The sequence below is a fragment of the Triticum aestivum genome, chromosome 2A (assembly GCF_018294505.1).
Source record: "Triticum aestivum cultivar Chinese Spring chromosome 2A, IWGSC CS RefSeq v2.1, whole genome shotgun sequence".
Classification (NCBI taxonomy): domain Eukaryota; kingdom Viridiplantae; phylum Streptophyta; class Magnoliopsida; order Poales; family Poaceae; genus Triticum; species Triticum aestivum.
Window position 1 is genome coordinate 198,106,114 of NC_057797.1, and position 12,493 is coordinate 198,118,606.

The 12,493-nt window shown below is 43.2% G+C and overlaps 1 protein-coding gene across 2 annotated transcripts in view; it reads right to left on the minus strand.

Annotated features, from left to right (window-relative positions):
• Window positions 1-11,817: 11,817 nt before the first annotated feature.
• LOC123188316 (uncharacterized) overlaps window positions 11,818-12,493 on the minus strand; it is a 3,318-nt gene continuing 2,642 nt past the window's right edge. Inside the window, exon 2 of one of the 2 annotated variants that reach the window (XM_044600365.1) lies at window positions 11,818-12,135. The gene's annotated coding sequence lies outside the window, so the exon portion shown is untranslated. Of the gene's footprint in view, window positions 12,142-12,493 lie in introns of both variants that reach the window. The other variant, XM_044600364.1, reaches the window with a different exon arrangement.

The window sequence follows — 12,493 nt, forward strand, 5'->3', positions numbered from 1 at the left end:
TATAAGCCCCTATCTTTCTCTGTGTCCGATTAAAACTCCATACCCATAAGTATTGCGTGAGTGTCAGCAATTGTGAAAGATTATATGATAGTTGAGTATGTGGACTTGCTGAAAAGCTCTTATACATTGACTCCTTCCTATGTTATGATAAATTGCAATTGCTTCAATTACCGAGATTGTAGTTTGTTAGTTTTCAATGAAGTTTACGATTCATACTTGATATTGTGATTGAATTATTACTCTAGCATCAGATATTATATGACAAAGAATTATGTAAGTTGCTGTTCTAAGAATGATCATGATGCCCTCATGTCCGTATTTTATTTTTATCGACACCTCTATCTCTAAACATGTGGACATATTTTTCAATTTCGGCTTTTCGCTTGAGGACAAGCGAGGTCTAAGCTTGGGGGAGTTGATACGTCGATTTTGCATCATGCTTTTATATCAATATTTATTGCATTTGGATTGTTATTACACATTATGTCACAATACTTATGCCTATTCTCTCTTATTTTACAAGGTTTACACAAAGAGGGAGAATGCCGGCAGCTGGGATTCTAGGCTGGAAAAGGAGCAAATATTAGAGACCTATTCTGCACAGCTCCAAAAGTCCTGAAACTTCACGGATGATATTTTCCAAATATGTAAAAAATACTGAGCACAAGAACCTCACCAGGGGGGGCACACCCTTCCCACGAGGGTGGGGGCGCGCCATACCCCCAAGGCGTGCCCCCTACCTCGTGGGCCCCCTGGTGGCCCTCCGGTGGCCATCTTCTGCTATATGGAGTCTTTCGATGGAAAAAAATCATAAGCCATCTTCTCGAACAAAAATCCGCCGCCACGAGGCGGAACCTTGGCGGAATCAACCTAGGGCTCTGGCGGAGCTGTTCTACCGGGGAAACTTCCCTCCCGGAGGGGGAAATCATCGCCATCATCATCACCAACGCTCCTCTCATCGGGAGAGGTCAATCTCCATCAACATCTTCATCAGGACCATCTCATCTCAAAACCCTAGTTCATCTCTTGTATCCAATTCTTGTCTCCAAGTCCGGGATTGGTGCTAGTAGGTTGCTGGTAGTGTTAATTACTCCTTGTAGTTGATGCTAGTTGGTTTAATTGGTGGAAGATCATATGTTCAGATCCTATATGCATATTAATACCCCTCTGATTATGAACATGTTTATGCTTTGTGAGTAGTTACTTTTGTTCTTGAGGACATGGGAGAAGTCTTGCTATTATTAGTCATGTGAATTTGGTATTCGTTCGATATTTTGATGAGATGTATGTTGTCTCTCCTCTAGTGGTGTTATGTGAACGTCGACTACATGACACTTCACCATTATTTGGGCCTAGAGGAAGGCATTGGGAAGTAATAAGTAGATGATGGGTTGCTAGAGTGACAGAAGCTTAAACCCTAGTTTATGTGTTGCTTCGTAAGGGGCTGATTTGGATCCATATGTTTCATGCTATGGTTAGGTTTACCTTCATACTTTTGTTTTATTTGTGGATTCTTGTAGTAGAGTTAATCATAAGTGGGATGTTTGTCCAAGTAAGGACAGCACCCAAGCACCGGTCCACCCACATACCAAATTATCAAAGTACCGAACGCGAATCATATGAACGAGATGAAAACTAGCTTGACGATATTCCCATGTGTCCTCGGGAGCGCTTTACATCATATAAGAGTTTGTCTAGGCTTGTCCTTTGCTACAAAAGGATTAGGCCACCTTGCTGCACTTTATTTACTTTTGTTACTTGTTGCTCATTACAAATTATCCTATCACAAAACTATCTGTTATCACTTATTTCAGTACTTGCAGAGAATACCTTGCTGGAAACCGCTTATCATTTCCTTCTGCTCCTCGTTGGGTTCGACACTCTTACTTACCGAAAGGACTACGATAGATCCCCTATACTTGTGGGTCATCATGTCGTGCGTTCAGTACTTGATCGGTTGGATCACGAAGACGTTCGACTACATCAACCGTGTTACTTAACGCTTCTGCTTTCGGTCTATGAGGGTACGTGGACACACTCTCCCTGCTCGTTGCTATGCTTCTCCTAGATAGATCTCGCGTGATCGTAGGCAATTTTTTTGAAATACTATGTTCCCCAATAGTTTAACATAAACTTCCTCCTCAATTTTACCATTTAGAAAAGCACTTTTAATGTCCATTTGGTACAAGGTAATATCATGGTGATTAGCATAGGCAAGTATGATGTGGATGGACTCAAGTCTAGCAACAGGGGCATATGTCTCACCATAGTCCATACCTTCAACTGGAGTGTAGCCTTGGGCGACGAGACATGCTTTGTTGCGAATGACTTGTCCATCTTCGTCTTGCTTGCTGCAAAACACCCATTTGGTACCGATGATGTTGTGGTTGTTGTCGGGCTTCTCGACCAATGTACACACTTGGTTTCTCTCAAAGTTGTGTAGCTCTTCTTGCATGGCATTAATCCAATCGAGATCTTCCAATGCTTCTTCAACCTTCATAGGTTCAATGCTAGAGATGGATGAATAATGTTCACAAAAATTAGCCAAACGAGTTTTTGAGCGAGTGATTCTCCCGGTATGGACATCATTGAAGATTTGTTCGACGGGATGGTCTATTGAGACTCTTACTCGAACTCGTGAGAGCTTTTGCTTGGGTCGGGGTGGAACATCTTCTTCATCATCTTGTTCTTCTTCTTAGCCTTCTTCATTGTTGACGTTGTCGTTCTCTTGTCGAGGTGGAGAAGGAGGTTGATGAGGTTCATCTTGGTGTACTTCCTCGTTCTCTTCATCTTGGTGTGTCCCACTTGTGGATGCTTTCATGTCAACTCTTGGTTCACCATGTTGTGAGGTGGAAGCTTCCACTTGGATGGATGAGGTACTCTCCTTCACCTCTGTTGGACGAATCTTGCCAATCGACAAGTCTTGGATTGCTTCCGAAGGGTCTTTGTCTCCTACATCAATTGACAATTGCTCTACTTGCGAGCCGTTAGATTCATCAAACTTCACATCTACCATCTCTTCAACCTTTCATGTGAAATTGTTGTAGACACGATAGGTGTGAGAGTTTGAGCCATAACCGAGTAGGAAACCCTCATGAGATTTAGGAGCAAATTTAGTATGACGATGCTTATCAAGAATATAGCACTTTGAGCCGAATACTCGAAAGTATCCAACTTGGGGTTTGTTACCGGTGAGAAGCTCGTATGCCGTCTTGCCGAGTAGCTTGTGAAGATACAAGCGATTTGTTGCATGACAAGTTGTCTCAACCGCTTCCGCCCAAAAGTGTTTTGGCGTCTTGTACTCATCAAGCATCATTCTCTCCATCTCAATAAGAGTCCAGTTCTTCCTCTCAACAACTCCATTTTGTTGAGGTGTGTACATAGCCGAGAACTCGTGTGAAATCCCTTCTTCATCAAGAAAGGTATCTACATTTACGTTCTTGAACTCCATTCTGTTGTCGCTACGAACCTTCTTGATCTTCACTTCAAATTTATTTTGGGCCTTCCTAGCGAAGTTCTTGAAGACCTTTTGGACCTGCGATTTATCATCAAGAAAGAACACCCACGTAAATTTTGAAAAATCATCTACTATGACTAGACCAAATGAGTTTCCACCAAAACTTTTGTAGGCATTGGGACCAAAGAGATCCATATGAAGTAGCTCGAGCGGTCTTCTCGTGGTCATGATGTTCTTCACGGGGTGACTTCCTCCAACTTGTTTTCCTACTTGACAACCACTACACAATATATCCTTGTCAAAAATAACGTCTTTCACTCCAAGGATATGATCACCTTTAATAAGCTTATCAAGATTTCGCATGCCCACATGACCTAATCTTCTATGCCACAACCAGCCTTTAGAGGATTTAGCAATAAAGCAAGTTCTAGGTTGAGCCTTTTTAGTGAAGTCAACAATGTAAAGATCACCTCTACGAATACTGGTAAAGACCATTTTATGATTATCTCTACGAAACACTTGGCAATCTACTTCAGCAAATAGAACATTGAAGCCAAAGTCAGCAAGTCTAGATACAGAAAGTAAATTATAGCCAAGGGATTCAACGAGCATAATATTTTGTATGAAGCTATCATGTGAGATGGCCACCTTACCAAGGCCATCCACCTTACCCTTTGAGTTGTCACCAAAGGTAACATACTTTCGAGGGCCGTTGTTTTTAGCAAGCTCATAAAACATGTCCTTGTCTCCGGTCATGTGATCGGTACATCCACTATCAAGAACCCATTCCTTTCCTCCAGCCATGTAGCCACGAAGATTTGCCATAAGACCAAAATTTGTCATAGACTCATCGAGATCAAAGTCACTATCATCGTCCTCATCATAGTATCCATGTTCAACATCATCTTGTGATTGATCAATTCCTAGAGCGAGTGATTCATTAGATAGGTGATCATCACAATATTCATCTTTCTGAATTCTAATAGCTTCAGAGATGATATTGCTAATGATTTCAATATCTCCTTTAGCATGCATGAGGTTGGTAAGCTCAAATAAACAATCACCAAACTTAGGATCATTGGAATTCATCTTACTCAAAGCAATAGACTTATGAAGAATCTCATCAAAGTTTTGCAAGGAATAATTTGGAAATCGTTCCTCAAGAAATCTCCATATGGTATAAGCACAATCAAGAGCGGGCGAGCTAGCAATCAAGTTTCTAGGTAATCCTCTAGTGATTAAATTGACAGTTCTAAGATTACGGATCATGTCAATAGACTCATCAAGGGTAGGATGCAAGGGGTCAACAAGGCGCGCACAAGGAGTAGTAATGTACTTGTTCAAGTGATATTCATTGAAAATCTCAAGCATCTCAATTTTCCACTCATTAAAGAACTCTCCATCAAGTATAGGTACTCTACGTCTAAGACTCCCCAACATAGACCCATCCATGTTCCTCCAATGGTGATTAAACCAAGGCAATGGAGACCAATGCTCCAATACCAATTGTAGGATCGAGAAGAGGTGTCTAGAGGGGGGGTGATTAGACCCTCAACAAAGAAAAGTAGCAGCTTTTTAAATTCTTTAAATTAAGATGGAGTTTTAGTACAAGTTTAAACATTCACAATACATTTTAAGCAAGCGCGGCAAGAGTATATGAGCACCGGAAAGTAAAGCATGCAAGTTGCAAGAATGTAAAGGGATGAGATTGGAGTATGCAAACGCAATTGGAGACACGGAGATTTTTGGCATGGTTCCGATAGGTGGTGCTATCGTACATCCACGTTGATGGAGACTTTAACCCACGAAGGGTAACGGTTGCGCGAGTCCAGGGAGGGCTCCACCCACGAAGGGTCCACGAAGAAGCAACCTTGTCTATCCCACCATAGCCACCGCCCACTAAGGACTTGTCTCACTTGGGTAGATCTTCACAAAGTAGGCGATCTCCTTGCCCGTACAAACTCATTGGTTCAACTCCACAATCTTGACGGAGGCTCCCAAATAACACTTAACCAATCTAGGAGACACCACTCTCCAAAAGGTAATAAATGGTGTGTTGATGATGAACTCCTTGCTCTTGTGCTTCAAATGATAGTCTCCCCAATACTCAACTCTCTCTCATAGATTTGGTTTGGTGGAAAGATGATTTGAGTGGAAAGCAAATTGGGGAAGGCTAGAGATCAAGATTTTTATGGTTAGAATGAAATATCTTGGTCTCAACACATGAGTAGGTGGTTCTCTCTCAGAAAATGTATGCTGGAAGTGTAGGCACATTCTGATGGCTCTCTCCAGGAATGAAGAGTGGGTGGAGGGGTATTTATAGCGTCCACTCAAAATCTAACCGTTACACACATTTCACCAAACTCGGTGGGACCGAATCATGAAACTCGATCCGACCGATTTAGTTCAAAATGTGAATGTTAGGATTTTTGGTGGGACCAATATGATCAACTCGGTGGGACCGATGTGCTAAGGTTAGGGTAAAACCTCAACTCGGTTTGACCGATTACACAAACTCGTTGAGACCGATTTTGGTAATAAGCAAAACAGAGAGTTGGTCAAGCAAACTCGATGGGACTGATTGCATATCTCGGTGAGACCGAAATTATTGCAATAGGTGACAGAGAGTTTGCAAGCCCATCTCGATGAGACCGAGATCCCATCGGTGAGACCGAACTAAGTAGGGTTTCTGGAAGTGGCTATGTCAAGTGAACTCGGTGGCGCTGGATAGATCAAATTGGTGGGGCCGAGTTTGACTTTTGGTTTGGGACATATGTGGAAATGAGAAAGTGGTTGAGGGCTTTTGGAGCATATCACTAAGCATTTTGAGCAAGCAAGCCACTAAGCAACACCTCATCCCCTTTTAATAGTATTGGCTTTTCCTATGGACTCAATGTGATCTTGGATCACTAAAATGAAAATGTAGAGTCTTGAGCTTGAGCCAATCTTTGTCCTTAGCATCTTGAACGGGTTCCACATCCTCTTGTCCAAGACACTCCACCGTTGAACTCATCTAAAATATACTTGATGAAAATATTAGTCCAACAAGAGATGTGTTGACATTAATTACCAAAATCACCCAGGGGCACTTGTGCTTTCAATGGTTGTGCTTTCGCGAGAGTCACGGCCATGCCTCCTCGAAAACGAAAAAAACGCGTTTTCTCTTTTTTTTTCCTTCCGCGAGAGGCACGGGCGTGCCTTTTTCGAAAAGGAAAAATAGATGTGCTCTCGGTTCGTTTTTTCGTCCATTTTTTTCATGAAAGAAATGTTCGTCAAAACCTATCAATATGGGATCTAATTTTAAAAATCTCGACGCGAGGAATACAATAGTGAAAGCGGTTCGAGATTTGGACGCACGATTTAAAAAAATAAAACGTTTTGAATAAACAGATCTACGAAAAAAGAGAAAACTCACGGGTTTCGACAAGTGAGGCACATGCAGCACGCCACTTGTCGCAACCTGGGAAAGTTAAAGTGATCTTTACAACGAATACTCTTCAACTAGTGATTTCGGCAATTTCGCCGCTCTTTGTTATTGTTTTCTTTAGGATCCGATCTTTATTATTGTTGAGAACTACAGGCAAATAGATGGATCTGGCCCGCTTAAAATTCCAGCAGCCCATATAGTGGCCTCCTCTCGAAAGTAAACAAAAAAACGAGCAATTTGAGAAAATGCTACGTCTTTCTTGGGACTTTGCTCTCATAGCACACCTTTCTTTTTATTAGATTGTATAGCACATCTTTGACTAATGACTGGACGAAATAACACAAATTGATTTTTTTCCTTCTTTTTCATGTCGAGACCCACATCTCTTTTTTGCTAGGACGAAATTGCCCCCAGGTCGTTTCCTGGATACGAAACGATCAACGCCACGAGAGACAGAACGAAGCACGACGCCGCCGCCTCGCCGTTCCTCCTCCCAGCGCCGCCGCCTAGCTGTGCCTCCTCCGCGGCGTGGTGCCGCCTCGCCGTGCCTCCTTCCTGAACCGACGCCTTGCCGTTCCATCCTCCCAGGCGCCCCGCCATGTCGACGTGCTTCATCCCGTCGCCGCCTCATCCCGTTTCTTCTCCTCCCCAACAGTCCACACGTACGTTCTGCCGCCGCCCCTGACAGATTGCCTCCCTCTATCTATCTATCTATCTATCTATCTATCTCTATCTCTCTCTCTCTCTCCACACACGCACATGCACACGCACACAATTTTGATCTGACATGTGTATTGTGGAACCCTAGGCCATGGAGATTATGGTGGAGGAGGAGAGCTAGTGAGCAGGCTTCACAAGTAGGAGTAGAAGGGTGTTGTTCGCCGAGATGGTGCCAGAAGGTGCAGCTCCGAAACAGTTAGAGCCAGAGGGCGCAATTCCTGAAGGGTTAGTCGTTCAACCTATGCTTTTGAATAGGAGGGTTATCTGAATTGTTAACTCAATATTGACGAATATTTATGCCTAATCATTGATTCTATTTGAAATTTTGTAGGGAAGAAGGTGCAAAATTGCGTGTTGTCATTTATAAACTAATTGTTAGAGTTCTTCGATTTGTTGCAAAGCTTGATGATGGCAGCGAGCATAAAGTTGCCCAACATGATGTGGAGTTTGAGGTTAACATGAAACGTTTTTTGGTTGAAAAAATGATAGAACTCATTGGGTCCAAAATTGTTTGGGGGAGGGGACAAGAGGTCCATATTTTGTGCAAGGACAAGCATTTTGACTCAGTTGAGAGGATTGATAAGTACTGGAAGTTGCTAACATCATTTCTTGAGAGATGGGAAGAGAAAGAATTGCTTGTGCTTGCTCAAGTTGTGGAAATTGCAAAGGGGTTTATGGCATCATCTTGTTCAGAAAATATCCCATCTAGTGAGATAGTCGACAACATCATTTCCTCAAGTTCTGATGTTTACCAGTCAAATGCTAGTAGTGCATCATGTGTTGACGATGGTAATGTGCTTCGTAATAATGAGAGATATGTGCAATCTAATGGTCAAGTTATTATTGACTGGTCCAATCTTGAGATAACTCCTATAGGTGATGATATAATAGCTCCTATGTCCCGGGAAAACATGTGTGAGGTACTTGCAATTGAGGATGAGGTTGAGGATGCTCAACCAATAAATGATCCAGCTCCGGTTGTTGTGTGCCATGCTAATGAGAAGTTAATGGCCGAGGGAGCTATACCAGTTGACGACCAAGTTCCTGAAGACATAGAAATGTCATATGACAAAGATCATCCAAAAGTTGAGATCTTGTCGTGTGATCTTGTCTTGTGATCTTGTCGTGTGTGTACTGACTAGGACTCACCTTATGTTTCCAATATAAATTTATATCTATTAGTTCTGCGAAAATGCTCTTTAGAGCTCGGGCTCCATGGAGCCCGAGTTTGACTTGATCAAAATTCAAATTTTCACGTTTCAAAATTTTTTGAAAAAAATACACACATACTTAGAGACATAAAGCATATGTGTGTAAATTTTCAGGACGAAACACTTTAAAATGAGTGCTACACAAAAAGAACAAATCTGAGGCTTTTTAGTAGATGCACTATTCATTCTCAAAGTCCATGAATTTGTCTTTTTTGCACAGATCGCATTTTAGGGTATTTCATCCTCAAATTTTACATACATACTCATAACATCCTTGTTTACTTGTATAATTTTTTTTAGATTTTTTTGAAACTGAAAAGTGTGAATTTTGAATTTTTCAAAAAATCCGGCCTCCATGGAGGCCAAGCTCCTGGATTGTCATATATATTCGTGTGATATGTGAAGAAGATACAGAAATATAGAGAGGTCATGTCAAAATTTTACGTGAAAATGCTGTAGAAATTTTGATTATATCTATACCAACAGAATAATATATCATTACATGCTACATCCCAATCTGAATTTTGATTACATCCATACGAACAAGCATCCATATCTTCTTACAACAATTGCTACAACCGTCAACACGTAACAAATTTGTTAGTGTATTTCACTGGTATTTGAGCCGTATGCTAACAAAGCTAGCAACCAGAGCAACCAGTAGCTACAACTACAACTGATGGAGCAGTCAGCGTGTACAACAAGCACTTCTTCAGCCAGCACAGCCACGAGCAGCTACGTCTGGACGGGGGAGACGCTGCATAGGTACGGGCGGCAAGTGGGAGAGGACGAATGACAAGGCGGTGCTGCCGGAAAGGAGGTACGGAGAGATGGCGGCTCGCCGGGGAGCTGGCACAGCGAGGCGGCGGCGTCGGGAGGAGTCACGACGATGCGGCGGTGTGCTCTCCGTTCTGCGATCGTTTCATATCACCAAGAAATAGCCGGGGGCAATTTCGTCCTAACAAAAAAGAGATGTGAGTTTAGACGTGGAATAGAAGGGAAAAAAATCAATCTATGATATTTTGTTCAGCCATTAGTCAAAGGTGTGCTATACAATCTAATAAAAAGAAAGATGGGCTATAGGAGCAAAGTCCCACAAAAGATGTGGCATTTTCTTAAATTGCCCAAAAAGAATGTATACGCGACCTCAAAAGAAAAAAAAAGATGTATTATGCTTTTTTTTCTTGGAAAAGACTACACGTAGCTTTGCCTCTACGCGATGTATGGCTATACAAATACGTCATAGACGCTACGTATACGTATCTCTACCGGTCGCTGCAGCCGTTCTCGTCTCCTTTGATCTCGTGAACCAACCTGTAGTTAGATGGTTAGAGGGACTGTGATATCCCCAGCCCACCAGGGTTCAAATCCTGATGCTCGCATTTATTTCTGGATTTATTTCAGGATTTCCGGCGATACACATTCTGAGAGGTGACATTCCCATTGACGACGAGGCGCCTACGATTACTTCATAAATCTCAAGATGATATATCGGCTCATCGGAAGGGTTCATAAAGGTAGAGTGTGCGTGTGTGTTTATAGGGGTGAGTGTATGCGCGTGTATATGAGCGCTTGTGTCTGTACTGATGTTAGAAAAAAATCTCGCGAAAGCAAACCCTAGCGCTCTCGCGAAAAGCTCCTCGATCCATCGCCATGGCTTCCGACGTCCTGCGCCTCGACGGCAACGGGAACCCGAGGACGCTCCGCCTCTTCGCGTCGCTCGTGGAGGCCGAGTCCCGGCCCTTCGCCGCCGCCTCCTCTGAGCCCGCGGAGAACGACCTCGTCCGGGCGTTCCGCGGCGGCGCGACCCCGGCCGTCCCCATCGCCGAGTTCCTCGAGCGCCTCCAGCGCTGCAACTACTTATTTGATGGCGGCGTCTACATCCTCGCGGCGGCGTACCTCGCGCTCTTCATGCGCAGCCCCGCCGCGCTCGAGGCCGGGATCGTCGTCGAGCCGGCCACCGCGCACCGCCTGGTTTCCGTGGCGGTCCTGCTCGGCGCTAAGTTCAGCAGCCCGAGGTACTACGAGAGGCGGGTGGAGTCGTTCCAGGTATGCTCGGGCGAGTCCATCCGGTCGAGCGAGCTGTGCCCGCTGGAGCTGATGTTCCTACGCGCCCTTGACTACCGCGTCTTCATCGCCGACGAAGAATTCTGGCGCTTCTTCAGGATCCTGTTACGCCATCCAGCTCCAGCGCGTAGCGTGGCTTGCGCAGCGAAGAAGAGGAAGGCCGAGGAGGAGGTGGAACCATGCCGCGTGCGAGCTTGCCAGCTAGCCGCCCGCTACGGCATCTCAGGATTCAACCAGAGCTAAGTTCTCAATTCTCCCTCTCTCATTATTGCATCCTTGATTTGTTTCTTGCATTGCATTTGAATCATGTCAGTCAGGAACTCAGCACGCTTTCCTTCTGTCGCTTACTTGGTACTACTTACTGTCGTTTCTGTGTTTTCAATGGAGGTTGTTTCCAGTGGAGATCCAGCAGAGGAAAGGAGTCAGAGGACGAGAAGCCAGCTCACAGCAGTCGCTGGAGATCAAATGTTCGCCTAAATATCAAGTCTGTCAGATTGAGTATGACAGTGTTAGTCGAGTCCATTGTTGTCGTCTAGGTCTAGTCTTGGCTAAGAAGTAGCATGTTACAGTCAGTTAGTCATTACTCCCTCGGTCCCAAAATAAGTGTCGCCGATTTAGTAGTAAGTTAGTACTAAAACTGTGACACTTAATTTGGAATTGAGGGAGAGTCCTATGTAAGATTTTTCCGATATCAATAAAGAGTATTCGATGTTTTTGCACGATGGCTTGTAGTCGTGCAATTCATGCGTCCAGAGATTATTTCACCCAAATCAGAGTCAGTGTTCTCTTCTAGCTATTCTGTTACGATCAGCTATTCATTAGTACTGTAAGATCATCAAGGTTTCAATCTCAAAGATCAATAAAGAGTATACTTTTTGCTGGATTTGAAATCTTTGAAATATGCAGATTGATCACTGACCTGCATGGACAATTTGTGGCGATATTACAGTATTTCCCTGTGTTCTTCTTTCATAACATAACAAGTCTTGAAGAACGAAAGATTGTTCTCAGTCTCATGTCTAGGGCCAAACGACATACATGTTCTGAGCAGGAAACAATAATATATACTTATAACCCTGATGCACAATCGATTCACAATAGTGCATCTTACACGCACACCTGCATTGACAACTGCTGTGATGGCCATGAAAATGTGGCCACATAATTAACCCAACACTTCATACAACAAGATCACACCAATCACTTTGAGTTCTGGATTCAAATGGCTGCTCTGGCTAGTGACTATGACTCCACTGAATCTGACACGAAACGAAGACAACAAATCAGAGAACTGACAAGAATTCTCCACTAAAAAATGTACATGTGCAAACATGAACTGATTATAGGTATACACATGACCAGATATAAGAGCACTTGGTAAAACTTATGAGTAAAGACACTTGTCAAATTTTACATAAATAACAGGACTACACTGCAGATATATATTAATCTCAACTGAAACTGAGAAATGCATAGGCACTGGAATCATGTGTTTATCATCGTAACTATGCAATACAGTTGGGAACAAATAGGTCAGAGAAATCATGCTAAACAACCATAAATGAATAACAAAATTAGAAAAATAAAGTAATCAGTGTGCCTGCATTCACG